Below are 6,139 nucleotides of genomic sequence, written 5' to 3'. Positions count from 1 at the left end.
ACGACGGAGCCGGTGTCGCCCTGCAGAGGGCTGCACTATAGCACGCCGGGAACCGGCAAAGAACCGCGCAGACGTCGTCGTTGGCCGCGGCGTTGCCGCGAGCACGCGAAGAGACAAAGTCCGAAACGACGTCAGCCGGGGCGTCGAGCACGCCGCCCGCACTGTTCGCACGCGTGCTCGGAAATGGCGAAGGGGCCGTGCTAGCGTGCCTCGAATCGATCGGCCGGGGGCCCCGTAGGGCGACAGAAAGGCAATTGTGCAGGAAACCGTACTGGCCATTAGCGAGAAATTGCCGTTCGCGCATTCGGTGGACGCGCTGCGCTTTCACGACTTCGGCATTGTGCTGCCGACGTAAGCTTTCAATCTTGCTCGCGGCGTTACGAGGCGGCACGATTTTCGCCAAACGCTCGTCGAAAGTGGCACGAGTACGGCCCCTTGGAGGTCTGGGTACTTATCGCTGCTATTATATGGGGGTCCCAGAGAGCAGTCGCCCCCAAAGCGACCTGGGTGTTTGATATGCGGCGGGCTTCGTGCCCGTCAAGCGTGTCCCCGGTATCGCTCCCGTGGATCCCACAGCTGACGTCTGCAGCCTCATCCGCTTGATGCGTTAGGGGCTGGTTGTCGGACGACGCTTTTTCCACGATATCGAAGTGTGTTCCGCATCGTCCTCGGACGAATCAAATACGAAAGCGCCGAAGGCGCGGGCGTGACCCGTCGCCTAGCGGCTTTGCCGTCTCGGCTACGTTGCAAGTGTCGGTCGGTCCACCAGTGCTGCGGGCTCGAGAGAAACCGCAAGCCGCGATCGAGTCGACACAACCGGTCTATCGAGAATGTTGCGTGCTTCTTGCCGCGTGGCGATACCCGGCCCTGCGGGGAGGGCGCCGTAGCGAGCTCGAACGCCGTCGTCTCGGACTGTGCAAAGTGCTACCCTTTGCGAGAACGAAGCGTGTTGGGGCGCCTGAAGGTGGCCTCGGCATCGCAAAAACGGCGTCCGGCCTGCTTGAAAGGCTGGACGCGCAGTTGAACGATTACCTGGTTGATCCTGCCAGTAATCATATGCTTGTCTCAAAGATTAAGCCATGCATGTCTAAGTACATGCCGAAATAAGGCGAAACCGCGAATGGCTCATTAAATCAGTTATGGTTCCTTAGATCGTTTCTTCCTACTTGGATAACTGTGGCAATTCTAGAGCTAATACATGCAGTGAGCCTGAAGCCCTTTGGGCGACGGGTGCTTTTATTAGACCAAGATCGATCGGGTTTCGGCCCGTATTGTGTGGTGACTCTGGATAACTTTGTGCTGATCGCATGGCCACGAGCCGGCGACGTTTCTTTCAAGTGTCTGCCTTATCAACTTTCGATGGTAGGTTACTTGCTTACCATGGTTGTTACGGGTAACGGAGAATCAGGGTTCGATTCCGGAGAGGGAGCCTGAGAAACGGCTACCACATCCAAGGAAGGCAGCAGGCGCGCAAATTACCCACTCCCGGCACGGGGAGGTAGTGACGAAAAATAACAATACGGGACTCTTTTGAGGCCCCGTAATTGAAATGAGTACACTCTAAATCCTTTAACGAGGATCAATTGGAGGGCAAGTCTGGTGCCAGCAGCCGCGGTAATTCCAGCTCCAATAGCGTATACTAAAGCTGCTGCGGTTAAAAAGCTCGTAGTTGGATCTCAGTTCCAGACGAGTAGTGCATCTACCCGATGCGACGGCTCGGACTGAACATCATGCCGGTCCTTTCTTGGTGCACTTCATTGTGTGCCTCGAGAAGGCCGGTGCTTTTACTTTGAAAAAATTAGAGTGCTCAACGCAGGCGAGTCGCCTGAATAAACTTGCATGGAATAATAGAACAAGACCTCGTTTCTGTTCTGTTGGTTTTTGGAATACGAGGTAATGATTAAGAGGGACAGACGGGGGCATTCGTATTGCGGCGCTAGAGGTGAAATTCTTGGACCGTCGCAAGACGAACTACTGCGAAAGCATTTGCCAAGAATGTTTTCTTTGATCAAGAACGAAAGTCAGAGGTTCGAAGGCGATCAGATACCGCCCTAGTTCTGACCATAAACGATGCCAACCAGCGATCCGCCTGAGTTACTCAAATGACTCGGCGGGCAGCTTCCGGGAAACCAAAGTGTTTGGGTTCCGGGGGAAGTATGGTTGCAAAGCTGAAACTTAAAGGAATTGACGGAAGGGCACCACCAGGAGTGGAGCCTGCGGCTTAATTTGACTCAACACGGGAAAACTTACCCGGCCCGGACACTGGGAGGATTGACAGATTGAGAGCTCTTTCTTGATTCGGTGGATGGTGGTGCATGGCCGTTCTTAGTTGGTGGAGCGATTTGTCTGGTTAATTCCGATAACGAACGAGACTCTAGCCTATTAAATAGGTGCGGGGTTCCCAGCACCTTACAACCTTCTTAGAGGGACAAGCGGCTCCTAGCCGCACGAAACAGAGCAATAACAGGTCTGTGATGCCCTTAGATGTCCGGGGCCGCACGCGCGCTACACTGAAGGAAGCAGCGTGTCTTTATCCCTGTCTGAAAGGACTGGGTAACCCGTGGAACTTCTTTCGTGATTGGGATAGGGGCTTGCAATTGTTCCCCTTGAACGAGGAATTCCCAGTAAGCGCGAGTCATAAGCTCGCGTTGATTACGTCCCTGCCCTTTGTACACACCGCCCGTCGCTACTACCGATTGAATGATTTAGTGAGGTCTTCGGACCGATGTCCGGCGCGGCCTTTCGGTTGCGCCGGTCTGTTGGAAAGATGACCAAACTTGATCATTTAGAGGAAGTAAAAGTCGTAACAAGGTTTCCGTAGGTGAACCTGCGGAAGGATCATTACCGGATTGTGAAGGGTGGCGAGCGCCATTGTTTCTACCCCGTGTGGGTGAAGCAGCTCGCTGCGCCCGACGCTTTCCGCCGCTGGCCCCGCTTGGACGCGGGGACGGCTATACCCGAACATGCCGGGGACTGCCTGAATTTTGAGGGGCGCCCCGTGCCAAATTTGTTGCGCCCAGTGGACGCCGGCTGCAACCTTGGACGGTTGGCTTGGCCGCGCCCGCGGGTAGAAACGGCGTAACGCACACTGGGTGGGCTTTCTGTCCGCTTTGGCGCTCTTGCGCGGAATGGGAGTAAGACGACCCGACCTGCTGCTTTGCCCAGTACGAGGGGAACGGCGAAGCGTGCGGTCGGTCAAGGAACTGACGGTCGAGAGCTAATGCCGCTGCCGCTTAGTACACACACGGAACCGTGGTGCGAGCGCTCTCCCGTCCTCCGCGGCAAACGCTGCCGAGTCTGAAAAGGCTGGCGGCTGCCGGTCGCTTCCTGCGGCGAGTATGGAGTAACGACCCGACTTTGTTGCCACCCAAGTACTAAAGGAACGGTGTGGCGCTCGGTCGGTCATGGAACTGTCGGTATGAGGGTGCGGCTGCCAAGTACGGAAGGAACCGTGGCCTAAAGTGCTCTCCCGTCCTCCGCGGCAAATGCCACCGAGTCCGAAAGGGCCGGAGGCTGCCGGTCGGCTCCTGCTCGTGACGCGCGAGGTGTCGAGATCGCGGTTTAATGCGACGACGTCTGCAGGCTATTCGCCCGCCGCCGAGGGAAAGGCGGCGTTGCTGCGAAGTACCGAAGGAAACGCGGCTTTGCTACGTCGGAAGCGTTCTGCGGTTAGCGGACTTGTGCGCTTTGGGAAGGCGCCGCACGTCGAAAGAGGAAGTACGGACAGACGAGGGACTGTAGTCCCGGTTTCGAACGCACTTGCGGCCAGGCCCTTGCTGGCTTCGTCTTCCGCCTCAAGTAGACTTGTTGTGGCGCCGGCGCAGGGAGCCGTCCCTGGCACTGGCCGAGTGGTTTTGGAGAGCTGCGCGAGTACGCGCGCCGGGCTCTTGTCTTTCGTCTCAAGTAGGCTGTTGGATCAACAGCGGTTATGCTGCGGCGATCTGCCGATGCGAAAGTGTGTGTGTGTTTGAGGCCCTTCTATGAACCTACTGCTGACTGAAGCGAAGCACGTCGATGGGGGTGAAGCCCTGCCCGTGGCCGTGTAGCCGTTAAAGACTCCACAGCGGCTTAGCCCTAATCATGGCTCTGTCGCTCTTTGCAATTTTTAGTGGAGCGATGTGAACGTGCACACGAGACACACGGGTCCGGTGGATGGTTGGCAGGTAAAACCGGCTTCGAGTGCGCGCAAACGGCATAAGGTGCCTCGAGGGCAAGCGAGGAAGGCGTGGGCGCAAAACACACGCGCGAGTAGCAGGAGTGGAGTGCCATTAGGCTTTCAGCTGCTGAGACGCGGCCGCCGAAAGAGCGAGACTGGAGGAGCGCACGCCGAAAGGCGCTCTTCGAAACCACACACAGGGAGACGCCACGTGCCTAAAACCCTGGTTGTACTGTACTGAATTGAACAAACTATTTTTCACGACTCTAAGCGGTGGATCACTCGGTTCTCGGGTCGATGAAGAACGCAGCCAGCTGCGAGACTTGGTGTGAATTGCAGGACACACTGAGCACTGATTCTTTGAACGCACATTGCGGCCTTGGGTCTTCCCTTGGCTTCGTCTGTCTGAGGGTCGGATCACATATCAAGAGAGACTTCGGCGCACAGGGAACGTGCGTCCGTCGACTCGTTTTGACCGCGTCGGCATCATGGACAGTACGTTGAGCGCTAAAGCCACGCGCCAGCGGCCTCACGAGAGGGAGACGGTGGCAAACCGTTGTGCCAATTCTTCGAAAAGACGGAAACGAGGCAATACTACTGCAGCGTGACGAGTGCGCGCCTCTAGTAAGACCGCCGCAGGATGGAGTCGGATACCTGCAGGGAAAGAGCGGTCCAAGCACGAGGCGCGAACGTCTGTTGCCATGTAGCGCGCACGTTTGCGAGAGAGTCGGAAGCGCACGCTTGCGTGCACGGAAAACGTGGGAATGAAACGCCGGCCGATTCCCGCGCCGTGCGCAAAGCCAGCGCGATCGCAATTTGCGCTGTTTGCCTTCGAAGTACGTCGAGCTCCAGAGCTGGTCGCTCGTTCACGTCACCGCAGCTGTGTGGGCGCCCTTCCGGGCTTCGTCGCAGGAATGGGAATCGGCAGATTCTTGCGAGGAGCGGGGAGGAGAAGGGTGGCCCCCGAAAGCGGTTCGACGCGACAGCGCCGTCTGCGAGCGAGAAGAGTCACGGCACGGCGGAGAATTGCCGCGAAACGGAAAATGTCTCCTTCGAGAGCGTGGGTGCCCCGTTGGCGGAGCTGAAGCGTTCCGTCGTAGTCCGCCGTCGGTCCAAGTGCTTCGCAGTCTCTGTCCCCTAAAGACTGGGCCACTCCAGTTGGGGCAGGGGCGACGCTACACGAGACGATGCCTCCCGCCAGGTTTTAGTCGCCCCTGCGGTGCCCGCTGAAGCGGCGCGCTGCTAAGGCGATCTTTGCCTCGGTGGTGTTTGGGCTTCAGACACGGTCGCTTACCACGCAACTGCTCGTGCGCCGCACGCGCGCAGGCGGTTCACCGCCTGCCAGCCTCGTCTATAAGTAGCTCCGTGTTGGGCGAAGGACGTGGTAGGGCGTCGCACTCGGTTGGCGCTGGGTTTTCGAACGTGTCGAGTCCTTTTCGGCATACCGCTCGTATGACGCACGCGCGCAGGCGTTGTGCCGCCTGCCAGCCTCGTCCGTAAGGACGTGGCAGGGCGTCGTACTCGGTCGTGCTGGAATGGGCGAAAGCGATGTATCCGTTGTCGACCTCAGATCAGGCGAGACAACCCGCTGAATTTAAGCATATCACTAAGCGGAGGAAAAGAAACCAACAGGGATTCCCCGAGTAGCTGCGAGCGAAACGGGACCGAGCCCAGCACCGAATCCCCCGTCCTTGCAGGCGGTCGGGAAATGTGGTGTATGGGAGGCGACGTTCTCGGGTGTTTGCGACGGTGCAAGTCCCCCTGACAGGGGCTTGTCCCAGAGTGGGTGCCAGGCCCGTCTCCGCCGTTGCGCGCCCGGGATGAAGCCTCCCGTGAGTCGGGTTGCTTGAGAGTGCAGCCCTAAGTGGGTGGTAAACTCCATCTAAGGCTAAATACGACCGAGAGACCGATAGTTCACAAGTACCGTGAGGGAAAGTTGAAAAGAACTTTGAAGAGAGAGTTCAAGAGTACGTGAAACCGCTT

General features: G+C 57.8%; 3 non-coding genes across 3 annotated transcripts in view; all 3 read left to right on the top strand.

Moving 5' to 3' along the window:
- Nucleotides 1-1,029: 1,029 nt before the first annotated feature.
- LOC126525682 (small subunit ribosomal RNA) lies at nucleotides 1,030-2,844 on the top strand. Its single transcript, XR_007598273.1, has one exon. It is a non-coding gene; the product is annotated as a small subunit ribosomal RNA (ribosomal RNA).
- A 1,574-nt stretch (nucleotides 2,845-4,418) lies between these two features.
- On the top strand, nucleotides 4,419-4,571 carry LOC126525652 (5.8S ribosomal RNA). The gene has a single exon (XR_007598262.1). It is a non-coding gene; the product is annotated as a 5.8S ribosomal RNA (ribosomal RNA).
- A 1,146-nt stretch (nucleotides 4,572-5,717) lies between these two features.
- Nucleotides 5,718-6,139, top strand: part of LOC126525700 (large subunit ribosomal RNA) — a 3,959-nt gene continuing 3,537 nt past the window's right edge. The window contains exon 1 of the ribosomal RNA XR_011890845.1: nucleotides 5,718-6,139. This exon is cut by the window's right edge and continues 3,537 nt beyond it. This is a non-coding gene — a ribosomal RNA (large subunit ribosomal RNA).

This window comes from Dermacentor andersoni, chromosome 10 (assembly GCF_023375885.2).
Source record: "Dermacentor andersoni chromosome 10, qqDerAnde1_hic_scaffold, whole genome shotgun sequence".
NCBI classification, from domain to species: domain Eukaryota; kingdom Metazoa; phylum Arthropoda; class Arachnida; order Ixodida; family Ixodidae; genus Dermacentor; species Dermacentor andersoni.
Note: the sequence above shows the minus strand (reverse complement) of the source record. Positions and strands in the feature narration are given on the sequence as shown.